The sequence below is a fragment of the Salvelinus fontinalis genome, unplaced genomic scaffold, assembly GCF_029448725.1.
Source record: "Salvelinus fontinalis isolate EN_2023a unplaced genomic scaffold, ASM2944872v1 scaffold_1078, whole genome shotgun sequence".
Taxonomy (NCBI): Eukaryota; Metazoa; Chordata; class Actinopteri; order Salmoniformes; family Salmonidae; genus Salvelinus; species Salvelinus fontinalis.
This window is the reverse complement of record NW_026601287.1, coordinates 40,285-60,426: the sequence shown is the minus strand read 5'-3', so window position 1 is coordinate 60,426 and position 20,142 is coordinate 40,285.

Below are 20,142 nucleotides of genomic sequence, written 5' to 3'. Positions count from 1 at the left end.
ACCACATGTAACCTTGGTGGTTTAAAGACACCACATGTAACCTTGATGGGTTAAAGACACCACATTTAACCTTGCTGCCTGCTGGGTTAAAGACACCACATGTAACCTTGATGGGGTAAAGACAGCACCTGTAACCTTGATGGGTTAAAGACACCACATGTAACCTTGCTGCCTGCTGGGTTAAAGACACCACATGTAACCTTGGTTGTTTAAAGACACCACATGTAACCTTGCTGCCTGCTGGGTTAAAGACACCACATGTAACCTTGGTGGTTTAAAGACACCACATGTAACCTTGCTGCCTGCTGGATTAAAGACACCACATGTAACCTTGCTGCCTGCTGGGTTAAAGGCACCACATGTAACCTTGCTGCCTGCTGGGTTAAAGACACCACATGTAACCTTGGTGGTTTAAAGACACCACATGTAACCTTGATGGGTTAAAGACACCACATGTACCCTTGCTGCCTGCTGGGTTAAAGACACCACATGTAACCTTGATGGGTAAAAGACACCACATGTAACCTTGATGGGTTAAAGACACCACATGTAACCTTGACGGGTTAAAGACACCACATGTAACCTTGATGGGTTAAAGGCACCACATGTAACCTTGATGGGTTAAAGACACCACCTGTAACCTTGATGGGTTAAAGACACCACATGTAACCTTGATGGGTTAAAGACACCACATGTAACCTTGATGGGTTAAAGACACCACATGTAACCTTGATGGGTTAAAGACACCACATGTAACCTTGATGGGTTAAAGACACCACATGTAACCTTGATGGGTTAAAGACACCACATGTAACCTTGATGGGTTAAAGACACCACATGTAACCTTGATGGGTTAAAGACACCACATGTAACCTTGATGGGTTAAAGACACCACATGTAACCTTGATGGGTTAAAGACACCACATGTAACCTTGATGGGTTAAAGACACCACATGTAACCTTGATGGGTTAAAGACACCACATGTAACCTTGATGGGTTAAAGACACCACATGTAACCTTGCTGCCTGCTGGGTTAAATGCACCACGTGTAACCTTGATGGGTTAAAGACACCACATGTAACCTTGATGGGTTAAAGACACCACATGTAACCTTGATGGGTTAAAGACACCACATGTAACCTTGCTGGGTTAAAGACACCACATGCAACCTTGCTGCCTGCTGGATTAAAGACACCACATGTAACCTTGCTGCCTGCTGGGTTAAAGGCACCACATGTAACCTTGCTGCCTGCTGGGTTAAAGACACCACATGTAACCTTGGTGGTTTAAAGACACCACATGTAACCTTGATGGGTTAAAGACACCACATGTAACCTTGCTGCCTGCTGGGTTAAAGACACCACATGTAACCTTGATGGGGTAAAGACAGCACCTGTAACCTTGATGGGTTAAAGACACCACATGTAACCTTGCTGCCTGCTGGGTTAAAGACACCACATGTAACCTTGGTGGTTTAAAGACACCACATGTAACCTTGCTGCCTGCTGGGTTAAAGACACCACATGTAACCTTGGTGGTTTAAAGACACCACATGTAACCTTGCTGCCTGCTGGATTAAAGACACCACATGTAACCTTGCTGCCTGCTGGGTTAAAGGCACCACATGTAACCTTGCTGCCTGCTGGGTTAAAGACACCACATGTAACCTTGGTGGTTTAAAGACACCACATGTAACCTTGATGGGTTAAAGACACCACATGTACCCTTGCTGCCTGCTGGGTTAAAGACACCACATGTAACCTTGATGGGGTAAAGACACCACCTGTAACCTTGATGGGTTAAAGACACCACATGTAACCTTGCTGCCTGCTGGGTTAAAGACACCACATGTAACCTTGGTGGTTTAAAGACACCACATGTAACCTTGCTGCCTGCTGGGTTAAAGACACCACATGTAACCTTGGTGGTTTAAAGACACCACATGTAACCTTGGTGGTTTAAAGACACCACATGTAACCTTGATGGGTTAAAGGCACCACATGTAACCTTGATGGGTTAAAGACACCACCTGTAACCTTGATGGGTTAAAGACACCACATGTAACCTTGATGGGTTAAAGACACCACATGTAACCTTGATGGGTTAAAGACACCACATGTAACCTTGATGGGTTAAAGACACCACATGTAACCTTGATGGGTTAAAGACACCACATGTAACCTTGTTGGTTTAAAGGCACCACATGTAACCTTGATGGGTTAAAGACGCCACATGTAACCTTGATGGGTTAAAGACACCACATGTAACCTTGGTGGTTTAAAGACACCACATGTAACCTTGATGGGTTAAAGACACCACATGTAACCTTGCTGGGTTAAAGGCACCACATGTAACCTTGGTGGTTTAAAGACACCACATGTAACCTTGATGGGTTAAAGACACCACATGTAACCTTGATGGGTTAAAGACACCACATGTAACCTTGCTGCCTGCTGGGTTAAAGACACCACATGTAACCTTGCTGCCTGCTGGGTTAAAGGCACCACATGTAACCTTGATGGGTTAAAGGCACCACATGTAACCTTGATGGGTTAAAGACACCACATGTAACCTTGATGGGTTAAAGACACCACATGTAACCTTGATGGGTTAAAGACACCACATGTAACCTTGCTGCCTGCTGGATTAAAGACACCACATGTAACCTTGCTGCCTGCTGGGTTAAAGGCACCACATGTAACCTTGCTGCCTGCTGGGTTAAAGACACCACATGTAACCTTGCTGGGTTAAAGACACCACATGTAACCTTGCTGCCTGCTGGATTAAAGACACCACATGTAACCTTGATGGGTTAAAGACACCACATGTAACCTTGATGGGTTAAAGACACCACATGTAACCTTGATGGGTTAAAGACACCACGTGTAACCTTGATGGGTTAAAGACACCACATGTAACCTTGATGGGTTAAAGACACCACGTGTAACCTTGATGGGTTAAAGACACCACATGTAACCTTGATGGGTTAAAGACACCACATGTAACCTTGATGGGTTAAAGACACCACGTGTAACCTTGATGGGTTAAAGACACCACATGTAACCTTGATGGGTTAAAGACACCACATGTAACCTTGATGGGTTAAAGACACCACATGTAACCTTGATGGGTTAAAGACACCACGTGTAACCTTGATGGGTTAAAGACACCACATGTAACCTTGATGGGTTAAAGACACCACATGTAACCTTGATGGGTTAAAGACACCACATGTAACCTTGATGGGTTAAAGACACCACATGTAACCTTGCTGGGTTAAAGACACCACATGTAACCTTGCTGCCTGCTGGGTTAAAGACACCACATGTAACCTTGGTGGTTTAAAGACACCACATGTAACCTTGATGGGTTAAAGACACCACATGTAACCTTGATGGGTTAAAGACACCACATGTAACCTTGCTGCCTGCTGGGTTAAAGACACCACATGTAACCTTGGTGGTTTAAAGACACCACATGTAACCTTGATGGGTTAAAGACACCACATGTAACCTTGATGGGTTAAAGACACCACATGTAACCTTGCTGGGTTAAAGACACCACATGTAACCTTGCTGCCTGCTGGATTAAAGACACCACATGTAACCTTGCTGCCTGCTGGGTTAAAGGCACCACATGTAACCTTGCTGCCTGCTGGGTTAAAGACACCACATGTAACCTTGCTGGGTTAAAGACACCACATGTAACCTTGCTGCCTGCTGGATTAAAGACACCACATGTAACCTTGCTGCTTGCTGGGTTAAAGACACCACATGTAACCTTGCTGCCTGCTGGGTTAAAGGCACCACGTGTAACCTTGATGGGTTAAAGACACCACATGTAACCTTGATGGGTTAAAGACACCACATGTAACCTTGATGGGTTAAAGACACCACATGTAACCTTGATGGGTTAAAGACACCACATGTAACCTTGCTGGGTTAAAGACACCACATGTAACCTTGCTGCCTGCTGGGTTAAAGACACCACATGTAACCTTGGTGGTTTAAAGACACCACATGTAACCTTGATGGGTTAAAGACACCACATGTAACCTTGATGGGTTAAAGACACCACATGTAACCTTGTTGCCTGCTGGGTTAAAGACACCACATGTAACCTTGGTGGTTTAAAGACACCACATGTAACCTTGATGGGTTAAAGGCACCACATGTAACCTTGATGGGTTAAAGACACCACCTGTAACCTTGATGGGTTAAAGACACCACCTGTAACCTTGATGGGTTAAAGACACCACATGTAACCTTGATGGGTTAAAGACACCACATGTAACCTTGATGGGTTAAAGACACCACATGTAACCTTGATGGGTTAAAGACACCACATGTAACCTTGATGGGTTAAAGACACCACATGTAACCTTGATGGGTTAAAGACACCACATGTAACCTTGATGGGTTAAAGACACCACATGTAACCTTGATGGGTTAAAGACACCACATGTAACCTTGATGGGTTAAAGACACCACATGTAACCTTGATGGGTTAAAGACACCACATGTAACCTTGCTGCCTGCTGGGTTAAAGACACCACATGTAACCTTGCTGGGTTAAAGGCACCACATGTAACCTTGATGGGTTAAAGACACCACATGTAACCTTGCTGCCTGCTGGGTTAAAGACACCACATGTAACCTTGCTGGGTTAAAGGCACCACATGTAACCTTGATGGGTTAAAGACACCACATGTAACCTTGCTGCCTGCTGGGTTAAAGACACCGCATGTAACCTTGATGGGTTAAAGGCACCACATGTAACCTTGATGGGTTAAAGACACCACATGTAACCTTGCTGGGTTAAAGACACCACATGTAACCTTGCTGCCTGCTGGATTAAAGACACCACATGTAACCTTGCTGCCTGCTGGGTTAAAGGCACCACATGTAACCTTGCTGCCTGCTGGGTTAAAGACACCACATGTAACCTTGCTGGGTTAAAGACACCACATGTAACCTTGCTGCCTGCTGGATTAAAGACACCACATGTAACCTTGCTGCTTGCTGGGTTAAAGACACCACATGTAACCTTGCTGCCTGCTGGGTTAAAGGCACCACGTGTAACCTTGATGGGTTAAAGACACCACATGTAACCTTGATGGGTTAAAGACACCACATGTAACCTTGATGGGTTAAAGACACCACATGTAACCTTGCTGGGTTAAAGACACCACATGTAACCTTGCTGCCTGCTGGGTTAAAGACACCACATGTAACCTTGGTGGTTTAAAGACACCACATGTAACCTTGATGGGTTAAAGACACCACATGTAACCTTGATGGGTTAAAGACACCACATGTAACCTTGTTGCCTGCTGGGTTAAAGACACCACATGTAACCTTGGTGGTTTAAAGACACCACATGTAACCTTGATGGGTTAAAGGCACCACATGTAACCTTGATGGGTTAAAGACACCACCTGTAACCTTGATGGGTTAAAGACACCACATGTAACCTTGATGGGTTAAAGACACCACATGTAACCTTGATGGGTTAAAGACACCACATGTAACCTTGATGGGTTAAAGACACCACATGTAACCTTGATGGGTTAAAGACACCACATGTAACCTTGATGGGTTAAAGACACCACATGTAACCTTGATGGGTTAAAGACACCACATGTAACCTTGATGGGTTAAAGACACCACATGTAACCTTGATGGGTTAAAGACACCACATGTAACCTTGATGGGTTAAAGACACCACATGTAACCTTGATGGGTTAAAGACACCACATGTAACCTTGCTGCCTGCTGGGTTAAAGACACCACATGTAACCTTGCTGGGTTAAAGGCACCACATGTAACCTTGATGGGTTAAAGACACCACATGTAACCTTGCTGCCTGCTGGGTTAAAGACACCACATGTAACCTTGCTGGGTTAAAGGCACCACATGTAACCTTGATGGGTTAAAGACACCACATGTAACCTTGCTGCCTGCTGGTTTAAAGACACCGCATGTAACCTTGATGGGTTAAAGGCACCACATGTAACCTTGATGGGTTAAAGGCACCACATGTAACCTTGCTGCCTGCTGGGTTAAAGACACCACATGTAACCTTGATGGGTTAAAGGCACCACATGTAACCTTGGTGGTTTAAAGGCACCACATGTAACCTTGCTGCCTGCTGGGTTAAAGGCACCACATGTAACCTTGGTGGTTTAAAGACACCACATGTAACCTTGATGGGTTAAAGGCACCACATGTAACCTTGCTGCCTGCTGGGTTGAAGACACCACATGTAACCTTGATGGGTTAAAGGCACCACATGTAACCTTGGTGGTTTAAAGACACCACATGTAACCTTGATGGGTTAAAGGCACCACATGTAACCTTGATGGGTTAAAGGCACCACATGTAACCTTGGTGGTTTAAAGGCACCACATGTAACCTTGCTGCCTGCTGGGTTTAAAGCATCACATGTAACCTTGATGGGTTAAAGACACCACATGTAACCTTGATGGGTTAAAGGCACCACATGTAACCTTGATGGGTTAAAGACACCACATGTAACCTTGATGGTTTAAAGACACCACATGTAACCTTGATGGGTTAAAGACACCACATGTAACCTTGATGGGTTAAAGACACCACATGTAACCTTGCTGCCTGCTGGGTTAAAGACACCACTTGTAACCTTGATGGGTTAAAGACACCACATGTAACCTTGATGGGTTAAAGACACCACATGTAACCTTGCTTCCTGCTGGGTTAAAGGCACCACTGACATTTGCTTAATATGTATAGTTCTTTTTAAATACGGGCTTGACATTAATCATGCTATCTCGTCCTCATCTGCCCAAGCCCAAGCTTTGTGTGATCAACAGTAAAGCAGGGCGTTGCTGAGCCAGTCCCGTCTCCCATTGCTGCTGCTGCGTGTTGGGTAGGTAGGTGCATTAATATGGGCAACACCTCCCTGTTCCATTGAGCAGCACCACTATCACATTAATGTGAGCAGAATTCTGATAACTAGCTGGAGCTTCAGTGATCAGCCTCCTGCTAATCTTTAGCAAGGTGACTTCCTGGATATTTCCCTCTACTAATGTTTTGTGAGATGCTTCATCTTACAGTGTGATTCTGATACATTGGTAGCAATTACGTTTAAATAATGGGTGTGGTATTTTCAATGAAATAATACATGTTTTAATGGTGTGGATTATGAATGAAATGCAAAATGGGAGCCACACAAAGGCAATTATGAAAGCAGATTATGCAAATGCTGTGCTCGTAACACAGAGCGTGCCAAATGTCTAATATTGTGGCTCTTCATGGATTAAGTTACTTTAACCAAATCCAACATCTCTGGCACTGCTCAGGGATAACATGAATACTGTGTGTAGTAGAATGCATTAGGAGGTGTATTGAAGGTTACAGTCATTTTGTCGAAGCATTGAGGAAGGTAATATGTGGGCCAAATGAGGATATGCTTTGACAATAGCGTGTAAATCTGAGAGAAACACCACCTGTCAGCTGTACTAGTACACCCCGATGGTTAGGTACAGACCGCTACAGTCCATGCATCTTAACAACTGGAGACTTCCTGCTTGGATTCCTAATAGGCAGCTAGGTGAAAAGGATAAACCGTCTAGGAAATATTAAGAGAGAACCATAAAGACAACCAGGGCAGCAGTACTTCCTGACCAACTACAGCACAGAAAAGGACAGTGGTAGAAAAAGTACCCAATTGTCATACTTGAGTAAAAGTATAGATACGTTAATAGAAAGTTACTCAAGTAAAGGTGGATGTCACCCAGTAAAATACTACCTGAGTAAAAGTCTAAAAGTATTTGTTTCTAAATATACTTAAGTATCAAAAGTAAAAGTATAAATCATTTCAAATTCCTTATATTAAGCAAAGCACCATTTTCTTGTTTTAAAATGTACAGATAGCCAGTGGCACACTCCAACACTCAGACATCATTTATAAAATATACTTTTGTGTTTAGTGAGTCCGTCAGATCAGAGGCAGTAGGGATGACCAGGGATGTTCTCTTGATAAGTGTGTGAATTGGACCATTTTCCGTTTCCTGCTAAGCATTCAAAATGTAACTAGTACTTTTAGGTGTCAGGGAAAATGTACAGAGTAAAAAGTACATAATTTTCTTGAGTAATGTAGTGAAGTAAAAGTAAAAGTTGCCCAAAATATAAATAGTAAAGTACAGATACCCCCAAAAAACCACTTAAGTAGTACTTTAAAGTATTTTTACTTAAGAGAGTGAGAGAAAGAAATAGAGGGGGGAGGGAGGGAGTCGGGTTGAAAAACAGGACAGTGTTGATTCCATGCAGAAAAATCAACAAAAACGTCTTAAGGCTCTCGTCTCCACTGAACTTAATGAGGTGGAGGGCTCTGAGTGGCTTAGAGTGTATCCCAAATGGCACCACATTCCCTATTTAGTGCACTTCTTTTAACCATGGTCCATAGGGCTTTGGTCAAAAGTAGTGCACTATATATGTGGAATAGGGTGCCATTTGGGACTCAATCTTATAGTCACAATCACAGCTCCAAATTCCACACTGAGGAGGAAAACACAGGGCCTCAGAGAAAAAGAACAGAGTAGATAAAGCAACAAAAAAAACGAACACAAGAACCAATTGAGCCTGGAAGCAAGTGGATATTCCTTTCAGGCAGCAGCACCGCGAAGCGAGAGACGAAACCCTCTCCTCCTTCAGGAGGATCACTTATCTTCCAATCAGCAGCCTTTTGAACAACGTCATTTCTCTCTATCCCTCGTTTCTCTCCCTTTTTTGCCTCCCTCCATCCCCCTACCCTATCTGCTCATCTCCCCTGGCACCTGGCTCTGTGTCGGCAGAACAGTGGCATAATGAACTCACTAACAGCCAATGAGGAAGTTAAGCATAATTATGTTTGTGTTCAGTGAAACAGTTAAAGGCCATTCACTTGTCTCATCTTCCAATTAACAGAGAAGGGATCCAGCCGTGCTCCAGGCCATGCTGCAGCCAAAGAGAAGGCATCCAGCCATGCTGCAGCCAAAGAGAAGACATCCAGCCATGCTGCAGCCAAAGAGAAGGCATCCAGCCATGCTGCAGCCAAAGAGAAGACATCTAGCCATGCTGCAGCCAAAGAGAAGGCATCCAGCCGTGCTCCAGCCAAAGAGAAGGTTTCCAGCCATGTTGCAGCCAAAGAGAAGGCATCCAGCCATGCTGCAGCCAAAGAGAAGGCATCCAGCCATGCTGCAGCCAAAGAGAAGACATCCAGCCATGCTGCAGCCAAAGAGAAGGCATCCAGCCATGCTGCAGCCAAAGAGAAGGCATCCAGCCATGCTGCAGCCAAAGAGAAGGTTTCCAGCCATGTTGCAGCCAAAGAGAAGGCAGCCAAAGAGAAGGCATCCAGCCATGTTGCAGCCAAAGAGAAGGCATCCAGCCATGCTGCAGCCAAAGAGAAGGCATCCAGCCATGCTGCAGCCAAAGAGAAGGCATCCAGGCCATGCTGCAGCCAAAGCGAAGGCATCCAGCCATGCTGCAGCCAAAGAGAAGGCATCCAGCCATGCTGCAGCCAAAGAGAAGGCATCCAGCCATGTTGCAGCCAAAGCGAAGGCATCCAGCCATGCTGCAGCCAAAGCGAAGGCATCCAGCCATGTTGCAGCCAAAGCGAAGGCATCCAGCCATGCTGCAGCCAAAGCGAAGGCATCCAGCCATGTTGCAGCCAAAGCGAAGGCATCCAGCCATGCTGCAGCCAAAGCGAAGGCATCCAGCCATGTTGCAGCCAAAGCGAAGGCATCCAGCCATGCTGCAGCCAAAGCGAAGGCATCCAGGCCATGCTGCAGCCAAAGCGAAGGCATCCAGCCATGTTGCAGCCAAAGCGAAGGCATCCAGCCATGTTGCAGCCAAAGCGAAGGCATCCAGCCATGCTGCAGCCAAAGCGAAGGCATCCAGGCCATGCTGCAGCCAAAGCGAAGGCATCCAGCCATGTTGCAGCCAAAGCGAAGGCATCCAGCCATGTTGCAGCCAAAGCGAAGGCATCCAGCCATGCTCATCCAATCTGCCACATATATTAGACTACAAAGCAACATTGGACTATTACAGTCCACCTCTGTACTGCAGGGACAGGACTGCGAGGGTAAGCTGTCACCACGGAAATCTCCTGAGATGAGAGGGATTGTGAGTGCAGACTCCACAGTGTCCACCGCATGACAGGCCAATGGCCGGGGAGACCAGCTCTGACAGGGTGGTCATATGATGGATTTTACTCTTAATGTGCATCGGCAAAAATATATGTTTTACTTTCACTCTGTGTCAACGATGAAAAGCACTCTTATTTTTGGTGGTGGCATTTTCTCTCTCTCTCATCTCTCTTTCTCTCCCTCTCTCTCTCTCTGTCTCTCTCCCTCTCTCTCCCTCTCTCTCTCTCTCTCTCCCTCTCTCTCTCCCCCTCTTGCTCTCCCCCTCCCTCTCCCTCTGTCTCTCCCTCTCTCTCCCTCTCTCTCCCTCTCTCTCTCACTCTCTCTCTCTCTCCCTCTCTCGCTCTCTCTCTCTTTCTCTCCCTCTGTCTCTCTCCCTCTCGCTCTCTCTGTTTCTCTCTCCCTCTCTCTCTCGCTCTCTCTCTCTCTCCCTCTGTCTCTTTCCCTCTCTCTCTCTCGCTCTCTCTGTCTCTCTCCCGCTGTCTCTCACCCTCTCTTGCTCTCCCCCTCCCTCTCCCTCTCTCCCTCTCTCTCTCCCTCTGTCTCTCTCCCTCTCTCTCTCTCTCTCTCCCTCTGCCTCTCTCTCTCCCTCTCTCTCTCTCTCTCTCCCTCTATCTCTCTCCCTCTCTTGCTCTCCCCTCCCTATCCCGCTCTCTCTCCCTCTCTCTCTCCCTCTGTCTCTTTCCCTCTGTCTCTCTCCCTCCGTCTTTCTCCCTCTCCCTCTCTCTCTCCTCTCTCTCTCTCTCTCTCTGGAACCAATTAACGGAATAATAGATTAACGGTTGTGGCAGAACAGTCGACCAAACCACCCCTCATGTCTTCCTTTCTTAAAGTCTCTAACTTAAAGGGAAAACATTAGAAAACAACTGAAATATTCTGTAAAGTGATGACCCCTCGCCCTCCCCTCCTGCCGCCTTCTGCTCACTCCTGTCCCTTTCTCCCCCCTCCTGCCCCCTTCCGGGCCCTCCTGCCATCTTCTCCCCCATCTGCCCCCTCCTGCCCCCTTCTGCCTCCTCCTGCCCCATTCTGCAAGCTTCTCCCCCTTCTGCCTCTTCCTGCCCCATTCTGCAACCTTCTCCCCCTTCTGCCTCCTCCTGCCCCCTTCTCCCCCTCCTGTTCCCTTCTGCCTCGTCCTGCCCCCTTCATGCCCCCTCCTGCCCCCTCCTTACCCTTATCCCCCCCTCTACCCCAAGTCATTTCAAAGGGAACTCTCCCCTGCCTCCCTCATAATAACACAAAGCTCTAGTCTATAGTTAATGGCCAGACATAGAATGCATCCTAAATGGCACCCTATTCCCTATACAGTGCACTACTTTTAATCAGGGCTCTGGTCAAAAGGAATGCACTTTCAAGGTAATAGGGTATAATTTGGGAGAAAAACACAGACAGCCAGAGTACAAAGATGCAGCTCCAACATCACAGCGGCTTCTCTTTACAGATCAATGGGGAATTCTCCAGCAGACTGCCACTGGCACATATGTTAATCAATGCTGTTAATGTTGCCATGAATTAAAAGTTTAGATGTCACAGGAGGGTTTAACACAGCTGAGCCAGTGGAGGTAGGGGGGAAGAGGGGTAGGGGTACGGCCTGCTTTACTGGCCTCACCCTGGGTAGCCGGGGCGGGGGGGTGGAGGGTGGTGCTTCAGATGTTTCAACCCCAAGCTAATTGCTCCAAAATGGAAGAAAAGGGATTGTCCACCACATGGGATCCCAGCTGAGACCTATCAGCCCTGTGATGGCGTCTCTTAGACCTACCCCTATCAGCCCTCTGATTACATCTCTTGGACCTACCCTTATCAGCCCTCTGACATCTCTTAGACCTACCCCTATCAGCCCTCTGATGACATCTCTTAGACCTACCCCTATCAGCCCTCTGATGACATCTCTTAGACCTACCCATATCAGCCCTCTGATTATGTCTCTAAGACCTACCCCTATCAGCCCTCTGATTATGTCTCTAAGACCTACCCCTATCAGCCCTCTGATTACATCTCTTACACCTACCCCTATCAGCCCTCTGATTACATCTCTTAGACCTACCCCTATCAGCCCTCTGATGACGTCTCTTAGACCTACCCCTATCAGCCCTCTGATTACATCTCTTACACCTACCCCTATCAGACCTCTGATTACATCTCTTAGACCTACCCCTATCAGCCCTCTGATGACGTCTCTTAGACCTACCCCTATCAGCCCTCTGATGACGTCTCTTGGACCTACCCCTATCAGCCCTCTGATTATGTCTCTAAGACCTACCCCTATCAGCCCTCTGATTATGTCTCTTAGACCTACCCCTATCAACCCTCTGATGACGTCTCTTGGACCTACCCCTATCAGCCCTCTGATTACATCTCTTACACCTACCCCTATCAGCCCTCTGATGACGTCTCTTAGACCTACCCCTATCAGCCCTCTGATGAGGTCTCTTAGACCTACCCCTATCAGCCCTCTGATGACGTCTCTTAGACCTACCCCTATCAGCCCTCTGATGACGTCTCTTAGACCTACCCCTATCAGCCCTCTGATGGCGTCTCGTAGACCTACCCCTATCAGCCCTCTGATTACATCTCTTAGACCTACCCCTATCAGCCCTCTGATGGCGTCTCTTAGACCTACCCCTATCAGCCCTATGATTACATCTCTTAGACCTCCCCCTATTAGCCCTCTGATTATGTCTCTAAGACCTACCCCTATGAGCCCTCTGATTATGTCTCTAAGACCTACCCCTATCAGCCCTCTGATTATGTCTCTTAGACCTACCCCTATCAGCCCTCTGATTACATCTCTTAGACCTACCCCTATCAGCCCTCTGATTATGTCTCTTAGACCTACCCCTATCAGCCCTCTGATTACATCTCTTAGACCTACCCCTATCAGCCCTCTGATGGCATCTCTTAGACCTACCCCTATCAGCCCTCTGATTACATCTCTTAGACCTACCCCTATCAGCCCTCTGATTACATCTCTTAGACCTACCCCTATCAGTCCTCTGATTATGTCTCTTAGACCTACCCCTATCAGCCCTCTGATTACATCTCTTAGACCTACCCCTATCAGCTCTCTGATGGCGTCTCTTAGACATACCCCTATCAGCCCTCTGATTACATCTCTTACACCTACCCCTATCAGCCCTCTGATGGCGTCTCTTAGACCTACCCCTATCAGCCCTCTGATGGTGTCTCTGGTGAGCTCCACTGTCACAGTATGATCACTGCAGTTTAGTAGGTTTAAATCTGTCAACAGTCGCAAACCCCCCCCCCCCCCCCCCCCCCCCCCCACACACACACATACACACAGGCACAAACAAAACCATACACACCCACACCCACACACACAAACACACTAACGTCACAGGAATGCATACATACACACACACCAGGAGCTCCTGGTGCTATGTGGTCATTCAGCTGCAGTAAGGATTACCTGTGTGTGTGTGTGTGTGTGTGTGTGTGTGTGTGTGTGTGTGTGTGTGTGTGTGTGTGTGTGTGTGTGTGTGTGTGTGTGTGTGTGTGTGTGTGTGTGTGTGTGTGTGTGTGTGTGTGTGTGTGTGTGTGTGTGTGTGTGAGAGAGCTTCCCTCTGGAGAGCCTGCAGCCGAGCTGGCAGCATAAACCAGTAAACCAGGCACTCTGTTGGTTCCATACAGACAGTAAACCAGGCTCTCTGTTGTTTCCATACAGACAGTAAACCAGGATATCTGTTGCTTCCATACAGACAGTAAACCAGGATATCTGTTGGTTCCATACAGACAGTAAACCAGGATATCTGTTGGTTCCATACAGACAGTAAACCAGGATATCTGTTGGTTCCATACATACAGTAAACCAGGATATCTGTTGGTTCCATACAGACAGTAAACCAGGATATCTGTTGGTTCCATACAGACAGTAAACCAGGATATCTGTTGGTTCCATACATACAGTAAACCAGGATATCTGTTGGTTCCATACAGACAGTAAACAAGGATATCTGTTGGTTCCATACATACAGTAAACCAGGATATCTGTTTGGTTCCATACAGACAGTAAACCAGGATATCTGTTGGTTCCATACAGACAGTAAACCAGGATATCTGTTGGTTCCATATAGACAGTAAACCAGGATATCTGTTGGTTCCATACAGACAGTAAACCAGGATATCTGTTGGTTCCATACAGACAGTAAACAAGGATATCTGTTGGTTCCATACATACAGTAAACCAGGATATCTGTTTGGTTCCATACAGACAGTAAACCAGGATATCTGTTGGTTCCATACAGACAGTAAACCAGGATATCTGTTGGTTCCATATAGACAGTAAACCAGGATATCTGTTGGTTCCATACAGACAGTAAACCAGGATATCTGTTGGTTCCATACATACAGTAAACCAGGATATCGGTTGGTTCCATACAGACAGTAAACCAGGATATCTGTTGGTTCCATACAGACAGTAAACCAACATATCTGTTGGTTCCAGGTTCAACAATGACTTCACAACTGTGGTGATAAATATATTAGTTCAAACTTTTCTTCCCTGCAAAGTTAACAAGGCGTTTTTTGACTCCAGAATTACAGTGATTTCTGTACAGACAATCATTACAGTGAGATATAACCAAAGCAAGGTTTGTGTAGAGGACAACAACCACAACAACCTACGCTGTTTATGTAAAAAGACAGTGAATGTGTAGAGCCTCGGCACAGAGTAGTATTGTGATAAATCACAAGGACAAAATAATAAATCTTTTGATGTTACAATAACTCTATTTTCATACTGTGCCACACTATAGTGAAGCACATAGAACACATCCAAAACGGGACCCTATTCCCTATCTAGTGCACTACTTTTGACCAGAGCCTTACGGACCCTGGTTAAAATAATGTACTATATAGTGAATAGGGTGCTATTTGGGATGCAGGCATAGTTTTTTGAGAAACAACTTGATCAGGTCTTATATTACACACTCATGCTGCATGACCCTCCAGTTTCTGTACAGTAGGTTTCTGTTCACCAAAGGTCACGCTGCAAGACCCTCCAGTTCCTGTAGACTAGGTTTCTGTTCACCAAAGGTCACGCTGCAAGACCCTCCAGTTCCTGTACAGTAGTTTCTGTTCACCAAAGGTCACGCTGCAAGACCCTCCAGTTTCTGTAGACTAGGTTTCTGTTCACCAAAGGTCACGCTGCAAGACCCTCCAGTTTCTGTAGACTAGGTTTCTGTTCACCAAAGGTCACGCTGCAAGACCCTCCAGTTTCTGTAGACTAGGTTTCTGTTCAACAAAGTTCACGCTGCAAGACCCTCCAGTTCCTGTACAGTAGGTTTCTGTTCACCAAAGGTCATGCTGCAAGACCCTCCAGTTCCTGTACAGTAGGTTTCTGTTCACCAAAGGTCACGCTGCAAGACCCTCCAGTTTCTGTACAGTAGGTTTCTGTTCACCAAAGGTCATGCTGCAAGACCCTCCAGTTCCTGTACAGTAGGTTTCTGTTCACCAAAGGTCATGCTGCAAGACCCTCCAGTTCCTGGACAGTAGGTTTCTGTTCACCAAAGGTCACGCTGCAAGACCCTCCAGTTTCTGTAGACTAGGTTTCTGTTCACCAAAGGTCACGCTGCAAGACCCTCCAGTTCCTGTACAGTAGGTTTCTGTTCACCAAAGGTCACGCTGCAAGACCCTCCAGTTTTTGTACAGTAGGTTTCTGTTCACCAAACGTCATGCTGCAAGACCCTCCAGTTTCTGTAGACTAGGTTTCTGTTCACCAAAGGTCACGCTGCAAGACCCTCCAGTTCCTGTACAGTAAGTTTCTGTTCACCAAAGGTCACGCTGCAAGACCCTCCAGTTTTTGTACAGTAGGTTTCTGTTCACCAAAGGTCACGCTGCAAGACCCTCCAGTTCCTGTACAGTAGGTTTCTGTTCACCAAACGTCATGCTGCAAGACCCTCCAGTTTCTGTACAGTAGGTTTCTGTTCACCAAACGTCATGCTGCAAGACCCTCCAGTTCCTGTCGACTAGGTTTCTGTTCACCAAAGGTCACGCTGCAAGCCGCTCCAGTAGGATTCTTCTCATCAAAGGTCAGAAGTCCAGAAACATAAAGGAGGGAACTTGTGTTTGTGGTGACAGAGGGGCTTTCTTTATAAATGTGAGATTGTTCATTAGCCACAGCAGATAAATTGAGACAGTCTATCTAGAGTAATTAATCAAACTCTGTCAAGGCACTGCAGTCATTTACATATTGCTGGCAAGCTGCATACTGTATGTCTAATGGAACGTGTGCAGTGATAGTGTGTGTGTGTGTGTGTGTGTGTGTGTGTGTGTGTGTGTGTGTGTGTGTGTGTGTGTGTGTGTGTGTGTGTGTGTGTGTGTGTGTGCCAGACACACTGAGTCACCTGCACCATCTGGAGAAGAAGGCGTTGGGTCTGAGCATGTTGGAGCTCCAAGGGGGGCCTTCACAACACCCCGCCTCCTCATCCCTCCGCAAGCAGCCCAGCCCTCATTACCCACACATGGATGTGTGTGGTCATTTGTCATGTTAATCACTGTTTTCATCTTGCACCTGATTTCCTTCTAGAATTCCATCAACTGGTATGGAGCCTTACTGTATGTGTCCAATACACCTGATCTGAGAGTCAGGATGGTCTGTTTGTTTCCACGTTACCTTGATCTGACAATAGACTCTCTACTCTGTACCATGTTACCTTGATCTGACAATAGACTCTCTACTCTGTATCATGTTACCTTGATCTGACAATAGACTCTCTACTCTGTACCATGTTACCTTGATCTGACAATAGACTCTCTACTCTGTATCATGTTACCTTGATCTGACAATAGACTCTCTACTCTGCACCATGTTACCTTGATCTGACAATAGACTCTCTACTCTGTATCATGTTACCTTGATCTGACAATAGACTCTCTACTCTGTATCATGTTACCTTGATCTGACAATAGACTCTCTACTCTGTACCATGTTACCTTGATCTGACAATAGACTCTCTACTCTGTACCATGTTACCCTGATCTGACAATAACCTCTCTACTCTGTACCATGTTACCTTGATCTGACAATAACTTCTCTACTCTGTACCATGTTACCTTGATCTGACAATAGACTCTCTACTCTGTACCATGTTACCTTGATCTGACAATAGACTCTCTACTCTGTACCATGTTACCTTGATCTGACAATAGACTCTCTACTCTGTACCATTTTACCTTGATCTGACAATAGACTCTCTACTCTGCACCATGTTACCTTGATCTGACAATAGACTCTCTACTCTGCACCATGTTACCTTGATCTGACAATAGACTCTCTACTCTGTACCATGTTACCTTGATCTGACAATAGACTCTCTACTCTGCACCATGTTACCTTGATCTGACAATAGACTCTCTACTCTGTACCATGTTACCTTGATCTGACAATAGACTCTCTACTCTGTACCATTCCATAGCAGCTATGTTCTGGGACAAGTCAGAAATCTATTTACAAGTCTTGTAAAAGTATAAGTCTTGAAATAAGTCTAAGTATAAGTCTTGAAAAATCCACACTTAAAATCAAACAACAACAAAAAAGGTCCAAAAAGATGTAAGATGTAACTCTAAATTGTTCGGGACAGATGAGGAAACAAAAAGTAGAATAAGAGATCCTACTGTTGTAGTGGTGCTGTGCTCCTCCCTCCCCGTCCACAGTCTGTCTTTATTAACTACCAACTGCCCATCTCTTGTTACCCTTGATGTGATGATTTGTTCTCATAAGATAGCCATCAAAGAGCAAGTCCACAGTGATAAGCCGTCCAGACCAGCCCTGCTATCAATCTCAGACAGTGGGGTTATCTGTAGGCCAGCGCAGCCTCCTCATCCCTCTCCATCTGATCTCAGACTCCTGACATTGATAGACTCTATCCCACATTTAATGGATAATGACATTGTTGTCCCCCACAAAGCTTCAGAGCACCAGGGTGTGGCCCAAATGCCATCTATTCCCTATATAGTGCACTGTTTTTTTTTTATCAGGACCCATAGTAGTATGGTCAAAAGTAGTGCACTATGTAGGGAATAGGGTGCCAAAAAACAGATGCCATTTGGGACACACATCTAAGAGACAAGCCAAGGAGCCGGGCGCCGGTTGGACTCACTGAGTAGAGAGCTGTTCAAACATGACCGCCCTCACTACCTACCATTCAGACTGTTAGGAGAAGACCTCCTAAATCATTTGTCCACTGAATATTTTTTAAGAACATTAGAAAAAATGTTATGAGTGCGGTGAGGGTGGGCGAGAGGAGAGTTGAGAAGAGCACAGGTTTGGAGTAGAAAGGAGGATGGAAGGGGAGGACTAACAGAACAGGTTTGGAGTGGAAAGGAGGATGGAAGGTAAGGACTAACAGAACAGGTTTGGAGTGGAAAGGAGGATGGAAGGTAAGGACTAACAGAACAGGTTTGGAGTGGAAAGGAGGATGGAAGGTAAGGACTAACAGAACAGGTTTGGAGTGGAAAGGAGGATGGAAGGGGAGGACTAACAGAACAGGTTTGGAGTGGAAAGGAGGATGGAAGGTAAGGACTAACAGAACAGGTTTGGAGTGGAAAGGAGGATGGAAGGTAAGGACTAACAGAACAGGTTTGGAGTGGAAAGGAGGATGGAAGGTAAGGACTAACAGAACAGGTTTGGAGTGGAAAGGAGGATGGAAGGGGAGGACTAACAGAACAGGTTTGGAGTGGAAAGGAGGATGGAAGGTAAGGACTAACAGAACAGGTTTGGAGTGGAAAGGAGGATGGAAGGTAAGGACTAACAGAACAGGTTTGGAGTGGAAAGGAGGATGGAAGGTAAGGACTAACAGAACAGGTTTGGAGTGGAAAGGAGGATGGAAGGTAAGGACTAACAGAACAGGTTTGGAGTGGAAAGGAGGATGGAAGGTAAGGACTAACAGAACAGGTTTGGAGTGGAAAGGAGGATGGAAGGTAAGGACTAACAGAACAGGTTTGGAGTGGAAAGGAGGATGGAAGGTAAGGACTAACAGAACAGGTTTGGAGTGGAAAGGAGGATGGAAGGGGAGGACTAACAGAACAGGTTTGGAGTGGAAAGGAGGATGGAAGGTAAGGACTAACAGAACAGGTTTGGAGTGGAAAGGAGGATGGAAGGGGAGGACTAACAGAACAGGTTTGGAGTGGAAAGGAGGATGGAAGGTAAGGACTAACAGAACAGGTTTGGAGTAGAAAGGAGGATGGAAGGTAAGGACTAACAGAACAGGTTTGGAGTGGAAAGGAGGATGGAAGGGGAAGACTAACAGAACAGGTTTGGAGTGGAAAGGAGGATGGAAGGTAAGGACTAACAGAACAGGTTTGGAGTGGAAAGGAGGATGGAAGGGGAAGACTAACAGAACAGGTTTGGAGTGGAAAGGAGGATGGAAGGGGAGGACTAACAGAACAGGTTTGGAGTGGAAAGGAGGATGGAAGGGGAAGACTAACAGAACAGGTTTGGAGTGGAAAGGAGGATGGAAGGTAAGGACTAACAGAACAGGTTTGGAGTGGAAAGGAGGATGGAAGGGGAGGACTAACAGAACAGGTTTGGAGTGGAAAGGAGGATGGAAGGGGAGGACTAACAGAACAGGTTTGGAGTGGAAAGGAGGATGGAAGGTAAGGACTAACAGAACAGGTTTGGAGTGGAAAGGAGGATGGAAGGTAAGGACTAACAGAACAGGTTTGGAGTGGAAAGGAGGATGGAAGGGGAGGACTAACAGAACAGGTTTGGAGTGGAAAGGAGGATGGAAGGTAAGGACTAACAGAACAGGTTTGGAGTAGAAAGGAGGATGGACGGTAAGGTCTAACAGAACAGGTTTGGAGTGGAAAGGAGGATGGAAGGTAAGGACTAACAGAACAGGTTTGGAGTGGAAAGGAGGATGGAAGGTAAGGACTAACAGAACAGGTTTGGAGTGGAAAGGAGGATGGAAGGGGAGGACTAACAGAACAGGTTTGGAGTGGAAAGGAGGATGGAAGGTAAGGACTA